The sequence below is a fragment of the Dermacentor andersoni genome, chromosome 11 (assembly GCF_023375885.2).
Source record: "Dermacentor andersoni chromosome 11, qqDerAnde1_hic_scaffold, whole genome shotgun sequence".
Taxonomy (NCBI): Eukaryota; Metazoa; Arthropoda; class Arachnida; order Ixodida; family Ixodidae; genus Dermacentor; species Dermacentor andersoni.
Genome location: NC_092824.1, coordinates 66,957,996 through 66,972,505, shown reverse-complemented (window position 1 = coordinate 66,972,505; position 14,510 = coordinate 66,957,996).

Here is a 14,510-nt window from a genome sequence, read left to right as displayed (position 1 = left end):
TGCACACGCGCACACACACGTCTGTCTCTCTATATCCGTCTCCCTCTCCCTCTTCTAAGCTTTCCCAACCTCTGCTCCTTCAACCAAGTGACTGGCTTCACACTCACTTTTTCCACTGTGACACTCCTGATGCTGATGCATGAAGAAAGGCCAAATTGTTCCGATGTGTTCGTTTGTCGACTAAAAACGCGAAGCATTTGAGCGCTAAAGCTAGCCTGCGCTCGAGAAGAGTCTGGCAACGCGGAGGCCTGCGGCGGCCATCTTGCGTCGTCTGCTTCTGTTTTTTTCTTGCCGCGCCTCCATTCCTGCGCGCGCCGGGGCCGTAAAACAGCAAATTGGATGATATTCACGCCGCACAAAATCTCGTCTCCGGGGCCGTGGGCAGCTCACGCAGGAGAGAGCGGAAAACGCACTTCGCCGGCTCTTGAGAAGGGAGGGATTCAATTGATTGGATCTGGGTGATCCGGCTATGCGGGCCGGATCGATTCAGAGAGGCAAACATACTCCACGAGATCTCGAGAGCAGCCGATTCCGAAAGCGAAACGTTGCGTTTGTAGAAAGAAGAGCGAGAGAGAGAGTGGAAAAAAGCGTGGGTCTTTCATTTCTTTTACCCAATTTGAAACCGACCTAGGAGGTTGCCTGGAATTGATCCCGAACCATGGAGCCACGTTTGGTTTCTTTGCGATGTAGTGCGGTTCAGCGGCTGTTACGACGACGCCAGAGCGCACTGTGGCAGCGCTACGACGACAGGAAAGAGCTCTATGCAAATGCGCCTTTGCGTGCGCTTTGGTTTCGAAAGACCGATTAGTGACGGCTGGGTCGAGGGAGTATGAGCGATTGAACGGCGCGGATCACAAAAAGAGAGCGATGAGTCAGCAGCCCAGCACGGGTGCCGAGCTGATGCGAGTTCGCGGTTGAAAGGAGTTAGCGTGCTTTGATATTTCGCGCTCCCCGCTTTCGCCATGGGCTGTGGCCATTATTTACGTTCGTTCGTTTGTGGGTTTTTCTTTTCTTTTTTTTTTTTTTTGCTCTCCGTCCGCATTTCTGCTGCTGCTGATTTCTGCGCTTGGAGCACACGCAGAGGAGCACCGTTGGGCGTATCGCGTTGCCCGCGTGTCTTTATTGACCTTCAAATTTTGTCAGTTTGCACGTCGCGCGTATGTCCTTGCTGTATAACGTGCCGTTCTAAGGCATCTAGTTAAAGCAAGCGTGTCATTAATTCATGTTCAAAGCGCTCATATATATTTTTCCCCTCTGCCTCTGTCCTGTTGTACTCCGATTGGTACCGGGCAGCCTGCGAAATGTTGGGCACTGTGCGAGCGAGTCGTGATAATAGCCCATTTCACATGGTGCAAATTTGACTGCGTCTTCGCAGTTGCGGCAGGCAAATGGATCGTCAGACCCTTCGTACGTGCGAATTTTCCATGTTCGGAGCGTTGAACATCTCTGCGATAACGCACGTGCGGCAAGGACGGGGAACCAGTCACAACGTGTATCGCGGACACGTCACTGCGGCCTTTCTACTTCATTTTTTTTTTTTTTTTGATAAAGTAACGCACTCAAAGTCAAAGAACTTTCACGAAAGCAGTTTTTTAGTTGCTTAAATTTGTTTTTATACCGAAGCGAACTGACGCCAGGAATCATTCACTCCTCCGCTAGGTGCTTGCAAATGCGAAAATCGCAGCTGTCGCGCTCGGTGAATGTGAAACAAGAAGGCGAAGTTCGCATTTGCATAAATCGCAGTGTGAAATCGCACCATGTGGACCGGGCTTTAAAAGTGATTGGGTAATGGAGGCGCAACGCGTACGGTGGTTCACGTGCTTCCATCCCGATTGCAAAAACGCCCGGAGCTGTGCTTGTGAGCAGCTCAGACGGGTAAAGAAGTGTTGGCACGTTTGTTAGGCATTGCTGAAATGCGTTTAATCAGCGACGCTTCATTACGCCTACGTCGCACGTGCACTCTCGGTGGCCATTCAGACGGCGAGCTGTTGAACTTGTCGAACTTAACCCCCATCGCGCCGGCGAAAAGTTACCGTTGCCTAACGAAGTCTGTAGGGTCGCTCTGTGAGGGCAACTAGATGACAGTCGTCTTTCTCACAACTGACAGCCCAGATGCTGCCCCAAGGTCTCCGGCCAGCACCCTCTAAAATCTGCGATCGAAACGTGTGCCACCGTTGGCGCCCTTGTAACTTGAATGAAAGCTGACGCCTTACGTGCCAAAACCACGATTTGATTATGAGGCACGTCGTAGCAGGGGGACTCCGGATTTATTTTGACCACCAGGGTATCTTTAACGTACCCCCAATTAGGGTGCCTCGATGCGCGCGCTCCCTATGGAGGGCGCGCGCATCGAGGCACCCTACCCCCATGCATGGGACACGGGCAGTCTTTCTTTCTTTTCTTTTTTCTTTTCTTTCTTTTTTTTTTTTTTTTGCATTTTGCCCTCATCGAAATGCGGCCGGGATTTGATCGCGCGACCTCGTTCTTAGCAGCGCAACACTTATAACCGCTAAGTCACCGCGGCAGGCTGGCGCCCTTGTAACTTCTCGCGGTGCACTGAGTTCGTCGCGTTGGAATTATTTACGCGAGGTGTCCTGGAAGCGCTCATCAAAATCCCCCCTTCTTTCGTTTTGTTTTTAAACCCCTCCGCAAGCTATTTGTTAAATCGGTTGATTCTGTACATTTCTATTTTAGAAGATCGTCTGGAAAGCAGTCGGCTCGGAAGCGAAGCAGATGATCATCCGTGCGAATGTCGTCTGCGCGCGTCCCCATGGTATCAACACTCTAGCGCTGTCCTACTTTTATTTGTTTTAACGTGGTTTTTCTTTTTTTCAGCTCGCGTGGCGTAAAAATTAATGGTGGCGCTTGACGACGCCTCTGCGCGCGATGGGGCGGACGGGATGGTCGTCGTCTCGTCCATAAAAGAAGAGTCGCATCGCGACCGCGTGGGAAATGGCCGTCTGCGTGAAGGACGTTGCGCGGGTGCCACGTTTCGACACACGCACGCAGCCGCCGCCGCAGAAGTTCTCGCGCGCCAAATGGCTCTTCTCCATTTAGATTGTGTGACCGACGCCAGGGGTCATCACATCCTCCTAGCGCGTGTCAATGTTTCAGAAAAAAAAAAAAAAAAACGGCCTCGCTTGGTCACTTTCGGCTCGTGACTTTGCGGCTGTTGCGGTGAACAATTACGCCAAGTAGAGATTAAAATGTACCACTCCCTCGGGCTTCCCGCTTTCTGGTTAGCGTGAGCGATTCTGTGTGTTGATGTGTGTGCGGCGGGCGAGGGAGAATGCGCTTGATATTGGCTAGACAACGCAACAGCAGACGAGGACTATAACTATAATGTACACACGGCCGCGGATTCACAACAATGCACATTTATTGGCGAAAATGATATCAAATGTGTAGCGAAAATTTGTAAACGTAAAAAAAAATACCGTTTGTCAATATGAACGGCCGCTAACCGGCCCATGCCAAAGCCATTTCGAACTATAGTTCTAGGAGGCGCTGCCCAAGCTTTTATAGAAGTTCGCTCGAACTGAGGAAAGTTTAATTTAGCTGACTAAAAGTTAGTCTTGTGGGGCTCTCTTCAAATCCTGGGAAACAGGCGCGCAAGATACAGACGCGACAAACGTCTGTCGAACGAACTTCCCGGAGATAGTGAGGGATTCACCGTGTCTTCTGGAAGGTAGCCGCTCTATTAAAGTAAGGGGAATTCTCGTTGGGTAAAATAATTTAGCGGTGACGACGCGTACGTTTGCAATGCGATGGTGTCATTGCTGTGTTCTTGATATTTGGAAACGTCTTTTTGGTCAGAAGCCGGGGGAAGTACGGAGTTTCACTTCTGTAGTGGATCGAATGTTGATATGTGCCAGCATGCGTCAACAGCTTGAAAGCTCGGGTTTTATCTGCGCTGAGACGTCGGGCGTTGTGTAAGCGCCGTATTTATTCGTGTAATGCCACGCCTGAAATGTCGTTTGGTCAAACCATGTTAATAATGTTCGAGGCCGTGGAGAAGCCAGCGTGGTTTTATTCTTTTTTTTGGGGGGGGGGGGGGGTGCATGTACCCAGTGTGCCAGCTTCCGGGCTACACCACTGGTTCAAGGAGATGCGTCATTGAGATCGTGTCAGGAGTGGCTGCGTTGATGAAAGAGAATGGCTTTTGCACCTCGTTTTCATCTGTTCCATGCGACCATAAGTACACTCAAAGAAAAGTTTGCCCCCCTTTGGAGCTGGTCCCACAACAATAGTATGTCGTAGCCGCATTTCCTTTGTTTAACGCTGCGCGCCCGGTACTGCCACACCGCGAACGGCATGCGTGTAATCAGCGTGACATAGCATTAATTCTCAACAGGAAATTAGTGAGTGCAAAGTTTTCATGAAATGAGAGAGAGGCAAGCAAGGCAGATGACGATTATAGTTGTGGGACAAGATGAGCCCGCAATGGGGGATGCAAGTTTTGTTAAAGGGACACTAAAGCGAAACAATGAATCAGTTTAGACTAATCAAGCATTGTTTGAGAACCCTGCAGGCAGTCATTTAAAAAAAAAAAAGTTTGATTATTAGATGAGAAAATGAAGGTCCAAGTATCAGTATTTGAATTTCGCGCCGGTACGTCAGCGTGACGTCAGGGATTCCAAAGTATGTTCTCGCATTTGGGCCGCGTTGGCTGAATAAAGGTTCCCTAAATTTGCCATGTTTAATATTTAGTTCCTTTAGAACACAATGTAGTCAATCTGTACCGCTATATATAATTAGTAGGCCCTAGAGGCTGCCATCAAAATCCAGGGCGTCACAGCCCCCAGGTGCGGGAACTTAAGTCGGCATCGCCACCCGTATTTTGTTCTTGCCCCTTTTCTGGCTTACCAAACGTTTTATTGTTGTAAGAGTGGTGGTGTTTTTGGTGTTGTAGAACGGTAATTTACTGATGCAGAAGAAATCATTTTTCACTTTAGTGTCCCTTTAAGACATCCTTGTGCTTAGACGGAATTGGTTTTACGTCTTCCTGGTCTGACGCATCTTCTGGGTATAGCTCCACAAACACTTTAGTGCGAAACGGAGATTAACGGGCTTCAAATGCGAGTGGACGACTTCACCGGAAAAACAGTTTGCAGATTTCCAACTTCCTCGCATGAACTTTGTTTGTTTTTCCACCCCAGGCATAGCGCTGTCCATCACAATAAGCACCTCTTTCAGCTCCGTAGCAGAACTAACCCGGCTTCGTCTCGTCTTGGTTGTTGGCCGCGCCGTGAGGCGGTGTATATTCGTCTGCTCGGTCAACGGCGAGGGCAGAAACATGGAGGTGGGGTGTGCTGTCTCTCTAATACCGTGCACTGTGCAGAAACGTGTAGCTGACCTGTCGCCAGTAAACTTATCGTGGTGCCCACCATTTCGCGAATCGGGTGTCATTTAATACAAGCGTTTATTCTTTGCGGGAATCTCCGCGCTGAATGTCGTGACCGACTAGCATTTTAAAGTACGCAGTGAAACCCATCTGTGCCGTTCTTGGAGTGCAAGTCCCTGAATACGGGCTTCGGTCGCTGGCTGCACGCTGCATCGTTTTATCGAAACCGCGCGCGCATGCATACATGTCCGCCGCCTTGGCGCTGAAGCGTGATCCGCTTTGGAAGAAGGCGAAAGCAGACCGAGGTGCGAGCCGTAAAAATGAGCATCTTTGTGGCGTCGCGCCGATTGTTGTTGCCTCGGCGGGATATGGAAGAGTCGGGCGGTGCAGTGCTCGGAACATAACCTGCTGCTCCAACGAGCGTTGCCCATTTTCTTCTTTTCTTTCCTACCTTTTTCGACCCCGTCTCTCGCACCTTGTGGTTGCATTGTATATGAGAGCCCCGTCCCATTGTGCGGTTCGATGAAAAGAGAAGGGGGGGAATTTGGTTTGTGTTCTTTTCTGTCAGTCTTTGCGAAGAATGGCCAGCATTCTCTGGTACTTCTCTATGGTACTTGTTGCTGGCTGTCTGGCTGGCCTTACCTGGCCGGATGGCCCCTGCGTGAGCTTCTGGTTCGTCTGGTCGACTGGTGCTGCAAGGCGGCTTTGAAAAAAAGTCGGTTCTCTTTACCGAGGCCGGGTTATCTTTCTGCGCGACTGCCTTTTGCCCGCCTGTCTTACACACTTTCTTATATATATATATTTTAAGTTCCCGCGGACTTTTTGACAAGCGGAAGCACTGTCTGTAGATTTGTCTCCCACATGCCCAGCGAGGCTGCTGCTAGGGAGCTCCAAGGATTTTGCGGCCTTTTATGCCGCCCGCCTCGTATGCATGCGCAAGGCTTTTAACTTCACTTGTATATGCTTTTGCTGACCGCCCCTTTGATCCTATCCTCGGAAAGCCGTTCGCGCCTAATCGTTTGTTCACTTCACTCTGCAGTTATAGTAACTGAATGCGCAGTCAGGGGGCAAAGAACGGCTGCTTGGGGAGCAGACGGATAAGAAAATCGTCTGCTGCGTACGGTGTTCGAAGCAGACGACGCACTGCGTCTGCTTCAAACGCGGCTGCAGACGTCTGCATGGGTGGCGCGTCACCACAATTATAGGAGCACGTTTCCACTCAGCCAAAAGCACGACAGCGATCTGCGGCTTGTGTTCGTTCTTTGCCAAATCGGTGTTGTGCGCGGGCGAGCAGCTTGTTTCCAAACGGCGTCACAGAGGTGAACTTTTCGGTCTGTGGCTTTTCACGCGCTCGGCATCTGCTGTGACGATACCGGGAGACTGTGTTGTAAGGCAGAGGGCATCAATCTTGCAAAAGCGGCTTCCCTAGTTTCACAAACAGTCTTCATACGCAAAGGGTTGAGAAGTGTGACGCACGTACGATGTATATTCATCGACGTGCGAAGTCCAATAAGGGGTCGAAAATCGGATGAAGGTCGTTAACGTGGCTTTCCAACTATGCCGTTCTTTCTACATTATGACTTTTATTTATTTTTGAAGTAGTTGTCGAGTTAGATAGCGGCAGTCCGCCGCTAGCTCGCCATTCCGTTGTATTGATTTGTGGGCTTTAGTTAGCATGAGCCCTCATGGGTTTAAGTCAGCCGAATTTATGAAAGTGGTTTGAACTTGCAATAAGCGCATTAGAAAGGTTACGTGCGCGAATTATTTGCTCACCTGTATAAGCAACACTGCATCGCATCTTATTATCCGTGCACGTGGTCGATTTTGTAGTCTGTTACCGCTGTTACTGCTTTATTACTAAAGGAAAAATTGGCACCAATGTCTGTGCGAGCTTGCAAGCATGCATGATCGTTCAGCCAGCATCGCAATGATCGATAGTAGGTAGATGGATCAGCCTAAGCTTTGTCCTTCTAGCTTCAAATGGCTTTGTCTCTTTGAAAATCGGTCATATTCGCCAAAATATTACGTTATAAATTATAAGTGCAACAATTTGGAATGGTTATTGCTTGTATGTACATGCGCAAAGTCTTACACCGGTGTCACACGCGACCACTGTGGATCGCGATTGAGCCCGATCCGGACAGAAATTCTCGACCGCGATTGGCTCTCTTACGTAGATTGAGCCAAGAAGCGAATCGCGACCAAGAAATTCGATCCCGATCGGGCTCGATCGCGATCAGAAGAGCGTCGTGTGACACCTGTATTATCACCGCCATGCGTGTGTAGTACAAACATGTTTGCTTGGAAAGTTAGGCCAATAAATGCAATTACTAATCGTTATTTTCATGGTGGCTGAACGATCGCAGAGCTTGCCTCTAGTAATTTTGCGAGGACGCTGCTGAGAACATGGCCTCCGAGATGGGGCAGCGTGCGCCGCCCAATCTCGGAGGCCATGCTGAAAGCAGTGTCATCGACCTCAACGCATGCCGGTTCTCTTATGCCGACGCCAAGGGCGTTTCCATCCGTCGGATGAAGATACGGACAACGACCGGGCGACGTAAGTATAGCATACATTGAGCGCAGAGACGCATTACGTGCTGACCAAAAACCCGGCCGGTCCTCACTTGACCCCTGAACCGGTGCGTATCGCGGCAGGTGCCGCGAAGCAGCTGTCTGCGAGTTGTTGGCTTCCGTGGGAGCTTCCGGTTGCCTCAACCTCGCGCGCGCCTGGCTGCGTGTAGTGCGTCAGCTGGGGAGGCGGTGAACCCAGAAGCAGACGACGATGACATTCGCAGCAGGCAAACGGTCGATCGTGCGTCGCCCGCCGTCTGCTTCGGTGAAGAATCCTATCACGTGATGCCGTCTGCTTCGGTGAAGAACCCTATCACGTGATCGCGGAGCGTAATCGGTCTACACCAGTCTCGCGTCTTTCGAAAAAAAAAAAGGGGGGGGGGGAGGGTAATTTCGGATAACCAGACAGCTAGCTCTGCCGCAAATTAGCAGGAGCGAGCGAATTCTTCGACACTCGTCAAATAGCCACTATTTTGTAAATACGATTGTTTTCCCGAGTAGCTTTCGGTTATTTCTAATCGTCTACTTTGTGCGGTCATGCATGAAATTGGAGCATAAGTGCTTCAAATTTAATCCTGGCTGCCGTTAGATATAATTAAAGCACAGGTTACGTAGTGGATCAAGCTGACGTTGCTCAGGGAGTCGGACTTTTTCGACCAAACCGCCATCTTGCGCGCTGGCCAAGGAACGAGTCGTGAATATGCGAATAAAATGCTTGTTTCCCCTAAACTGCTCAATTTGTGCTGCTGATAAACAACACTTGATAACGTGCAATCCAATGGCAGAAATTTGCTGACATGAATATGCTAGGATGTGAAGGTCGCTTTATATTGTGAAAACGTCTGCTCATTATTCGAAAAGTATTCGATTCGATTCGTTACTGACCCTATATGACTCGTATTGGGTTTGGTTACAATACGCCTGGCGTATTGTAACTCCTGGCGTCGAAGAAATAAAGGAAAGTGTGCCCGATGGTACTCCTTTTTATAACACATTTCGAACCCTATCGTGCGTTGCTATCTGCTGGGTGTTCTGCCTTTTGCTCTTAATGTTTCCACTTTTGCACACCCAATCGAGGCCTGCCTACATACTATGCAAAAGAGCAGTCCTTCACCTTCGTGTTGCCTTTACCAGGTGTGACGCGTATTCTGCTGTTACATTATATATACTTATTGTGCGGAAAGCGCGCTTGACAGGTTTGATCACTTTAGTACGCCTCCCTCTGCGTATATTTTAACACCGGCCGGGTTTTTCCCTTTCTTTCTTTTTTTTCCAACTCGGCGCTTCCTTCCCTTTGGCGCCTGTTCCAGTTGGCATTTGGTGCATCTGTTGCTCTCCACTCACGACGTACGCTCACTGGCGCCCGCGGAAAGTGAAACTCTCGCGATCGTCTGCTGACCGAAGTTGGCAGACGGCGCTCTTTTGCGCCGTCCCAAGTGACATCGTTGTGGTTTCTTGGCGTACGCGTAGTTCCCCCAAGGTGGTCTTTATTTTTTTTTTCCCTCTGTCACGTGACGCTTTCTGCGGTTTTTTCGTCTGGCTTCGAACCAACGTCGTCCGATTTTTGTTGGCTCCGTCGATCCTTCCGTGGTCGTCTGCTTCTAGGCTGAGACGTCATTGAGTCTGGCGCTGTCATTCATCCACATAACATACGTGTAGAGGTACTTTAGGTACCAAGTGCGAGCCTACAATGGAGTGCTTCTTACTTCCTTGCCAAGAGCATTTCGCAAATGCTCATTACTCGAAGCAAGGAACCGCGCCAGCGATGGATCACTCTTCTTTTTCTCTCTTATTGCGAAGGCACTTCTGGCTTGCTTGTACGAGTACGTTCGCGAAGGAGCTTTGCGCCGGTCAAGGTCTGACGTTCCCCCGTTGGAACGTTTCCTGGCGGTTATTCTTCGATGTAACTAACTTTCGTCAAGCTGCACGTGTCTGCCGTAACGGGAAATGATCGGAAAACTTTTGCTGGTTGAGCTGCAAACACTAGCTGAAGTTTCTCGGACGAATAAAACAAAAATTAAAGAGTATAACCCCGGGTCGACGCTTGGCCAGCGTCACGACTCGTTAAATCGTCGTTTGCCGGCACTTTATTAAAGTTATTCCTATCCTGTGATCTTCTGCAGAACTTCAAAATTTTGTGTGTTGTGAGGTTCACTGCAAGTGCGGAGATATGTACCCTCAAAAGTGAAAATGAGATGTCCAGGAAATTAGGCAAAGTAGAAGCGTTGGGGGGAATGCTAAGAAATGGTATCGTATTTAAATATCCCACATAAAACATCTTTCCATGCGATGTTACATGAGTTTGAGATGAATTATTTGGACTGCGTAGGTTAACGCTGATACTATACTTCGAGGTCAGATCAGGAAATTTGGTGAGAGGGGGTATGGCGACTCCCCCCCTTAGTATCACGGGTCGCAAGCGGCTTGTCTTGCGTATCCAACATCCGCTCGGGTATTGTTGGGACCCAAATGGCTTGAGTACGCAAGTGTAATGGAAGCCTCTTGCGTCATCTAACCTAATCAAAACGCTGTAATAGGGAGTTATTAGAAAGAGCGTTCCCAAGCGGATTTGCGTTCTGAAAAACCCAGCTCCTTTGTACGCTTTTTGTGTTATTTCGTACTTCTGGCCGATAGCGTTCCCTAACTTTGGGTCCCCTTGTTTAAAATGTCTTCTATTAGGGAGTTTTAGATATTGGGGTGTCCATATTCTTAAAGAACGCAATATGTCTAGAAACATTCGAATCTGAGTACGCAAAGCCGTTTGGCGCGGCGCTATTTCTAAAGCTCCCTAGAATCTCCGCAGTCCTTCGTGATCACTAGACGTGCGGGTGGGAGAATGTGTCCGCGGCGTTCGTGAGATAAATTTGAACAGAAAAAAAGAGAGGCTGACGCGACAAGCGTTGGCACCGCGCTTTGTCGCTTTGAGCGACGTGCGCTTAGTTCTACAACAGTCGCTCAGGTTGTATTCGTGCGGTGGCCCACCCGTACGCCTGCCTCATTTGCATTTCAAACGCGCAATTCGAAACGGGAGGCACGGAGCAGGTGACGCTGTCTGCGCGTCTGCACGGAGTATATATACACTGGGTCAAGACTGCAGACGAGGACGCCTTGCAGACGATTTCGACTTTGACGCGTTCGCCTGCTCCCAGTAGCCCACATGTTCTTCGTACATCGGCACTCCGGCTGGTCACGAGTCTACGCACGATGACGCCTCGTAGGACAGCTCCAGAGTTGACGTCATCGCCATCGAAGCATTTAGTGGTGTGCCACTTAATGTGTTTTTCTGATTGGACTACACAGTTTATCGAATTAAAACAAGAATGTTGGACCGCAATCCGCAATGCCAAACTCATCGTTGATTGGAAAGTGTTCTATGGGGCAAATATATATATATATATATATATATATATATATATATATATATATATATATATATATATATATATATATATCCTTTTTTTTGCATACGTGCGTACACGCGGGAGCGTTTCATGGCGAAGTCTTCCGGGAACATCAGCGCAAACTCGTTTTACCACGAAACTCACCTAATCACGTTTGAAGCAGAGCTGAATCGTAGGTGTTTCACAGCCACTTACTAATTTTCTATGATGTCGCAGCAGTTACGGCGGATATAAAAAAAAAAAAAAAGATTGCGATGACCGCCTGCCCCATGCGCGCCTCTCTCATACTCCCCTTTCACCAACCGTCTCGTGCTACCATTGGCTATTCTGCCCTCGCCTGTACTTCACGTCCAGACTGTACCAGACTGTACTCTATCTCGCAAGTCGTTTGCAGCGCTGCCGAAGAGTAGTAGTAGATATAGGAGGCGTACACAGGCAATATCCTTGCGCAGCAGAATATAATTCCAGGCGTAACTGTCTGATTAATGGCAGGATTAGATAGTTTTGCTTTTGCTTGGTACGTGATGCGTACGTGACATGTTAGGACATTTGTGCATGCACGTTGTATGCAGCGAATTAAGCAGCCGCTCAACAAACGACGCGACGCGCATGAACACATATCGATCAGAAGAAAAAAAAGTGTAACTAATTTTAGTCGCCTAACGCGCCACATTAACACATTGCAGCTATATGTAGAATCGCAAAACGGGATATTCTGTCTTTCGGGATGTAAACATTTATAGCTGAAACTCCTATCTGAATACACGGGAAACTCGTTTTTCTCGGCATTGTACCGATTGTGATGATGTTTCTGCATTTAAAAGTAAATGGTAAATTAGAGTGACTGTAAGGGGCAAATCTTCTTTTATTTAGGATGATGCATCTTTTCCAAAAGTTAGTAAAATTGCAAAGTCGGAAAAAAAGGTAGAAAGTTTCAGTAAAATGAACTTGAAAAAGGGGGTATACCAGCGAAACACAGAAGGACGCGCACACAAGGAAAAGGCGTTAGACACGGACGGACGCTGGTACCCCCTTTTTCAAGTTCGTCATGCACAAACTGCCTCAAGAGCTTGCGCTAATACACCTCAGTAGTAATAAAAGGTACCACCTATATACAGTAATGAGTAAATTACACCTATTAGACATCCAAAGCGGACAACATTTATGTAACGTACACCATTTTCACTTATACCACTAATTTGTGAGTATATAGACCGCTCGTATATAGAATAGTAAATCCCTCGTAAGTACACTGTAACAATTTTACTTGAGCTGCAAACTCATGTTAATGCTCGTTCATTTCAGATGCTGCTGGATTTGCGAACTTCGTGCTTCAACTCCCTTTTTAACTTGCCGATGTTCGGAAGTTTTTGTGAAAAGTGGGAAGTCTTAAATTAGAATTGTGCTTCGTATACAGTTGCTAGGTGTTAACTCTCTTTCTCAAATGCAACAAAGTTAATCGAAAACAGTCAAGCGTTTGTCTCGTAAGAATGTTTCTGCGTTGTACATCTGCTTGAGCATAGTGAAATGGGAACATGCCCGGAGTTAAAGCTTCGTTATAACCGCAAGGATCCATAGTGTAATTGGTCAGGCCAGTGGCAAAATGCAAAAGTTGGAAATTGGCAAAATATATGTATCTTATATAATTAAGCATACACCGCTTCCACTCGTTGTCACGGGCAGTGAATCATCTACGGGGCACTAGAATCGCCCAGAACAGCGTAGGTGTGTAGTTGAATCGTGTCGTGTAGACTCATAATACAACCTCATAGATTCATCAAACGTGACTCCTGCAACATAGATTTTTTTTTTTTTTAACTGGTAGCGAGTCCATATATGTCTTCCAGAACTCGGAAACCGTTCACAGAATACAACCGGATTTCGAAGCTCAAGTTACGCGACAGATACGACACTTCGGTTTGCTAAAACGTCACATTGCTCCCCGTGCAGACGACGAGAAGGGCACTTCCGTTACTTTCCTGTCGTCTGCTGGCTCCTCAACGGCGCCCGGCGGCAAGCCAACTTGTGCCAACGCTGTGCCAAACCGACTACACAGAGCGACCATTGTTTACGCCAAAACAACGCAAGCGGGCCAGCCTCTTCTATCGGGTTATTTCTTTCCGGAACTGCGATCATGGCGGTCGGTGAAAGGAAATGCGGTGTTAGCATGTGCCGTATACGCAGCGCGCGCAAGTGATAGCTTTCAACAAAAGCTCGCGGTTGCCTTGTAACCAAAGCGACGACTGCACAGCGTTGCTAGAGGCCGGGGCCGACCTTGACACGCTGAGCTGGCCTGGCCCGACCTGCTTTTTGACTTGCGAGAGTCCGGTCCTTCGAGAGTCCCGTGGGCGCCCGCTTGAGCAGGAAGTTCTCAAGACAAGCGGCGCGGCCACTTGTCTTTTTCTGAAGCAGCAGCTACGCGAACTAACCTTTCGTGTGTGTGTGACTGCGTTGGCTCCCGGGCTTTACACGCAGCGACATTCATGGGATTAGGTCACTCTAAACAACCTATCCGCAACTGTCCCGCCAAGCAGACGAAGTTCCAGGAAACAAAGACGGAAGGCGTTTGCTAAACAATGAAAACATACAACTCTTGCTGTTCAATATTAAGACAGAAGTGAGTACTGGCAACTTGGAATGCCAACCTCCACCATTTCTATTTTTGAATTTCCCGCTCAAACTAACGTCGTTACGTCAATGTTACGTCACAGTGTCGGCATACTTTATTTTTAATATTTTCTCTCGTTCCCACTTATCTCAACTTCCCTTGGCAGAGACATTTAACGTGTCCGGGTAACCGCAACATTTATTACGATGCCAGTGGCCATTTCTTCCTATCTACTCAACAGCAAATATTCGCCCTAGCTATCGACTTCCCCAAAAAGCTTAATCTAATATTTCACAATAGTGGCCCTTTAAATGAGTCCATCCTTTAAATTTAAAACCTGAGTCACTCAAAGAGATGGTCGTCCAAGGCATTATTTTTGCTATTGTTAATAAACAGTTATTTTCTAATTTGCTGTAGAACATAGATAAACGTGGCAGCCGAGATACTACTGTCTTCCTCAAGCTCTCCACAGCAACCGGTGTACAGTCGAAAAATTAATGTAATGAACCCGGATAAAGCGAATAAACCTTTATATCGAACACGCGAAATTTACTGACCCATGAACTGCGTCTCCCAATAAGGCTGG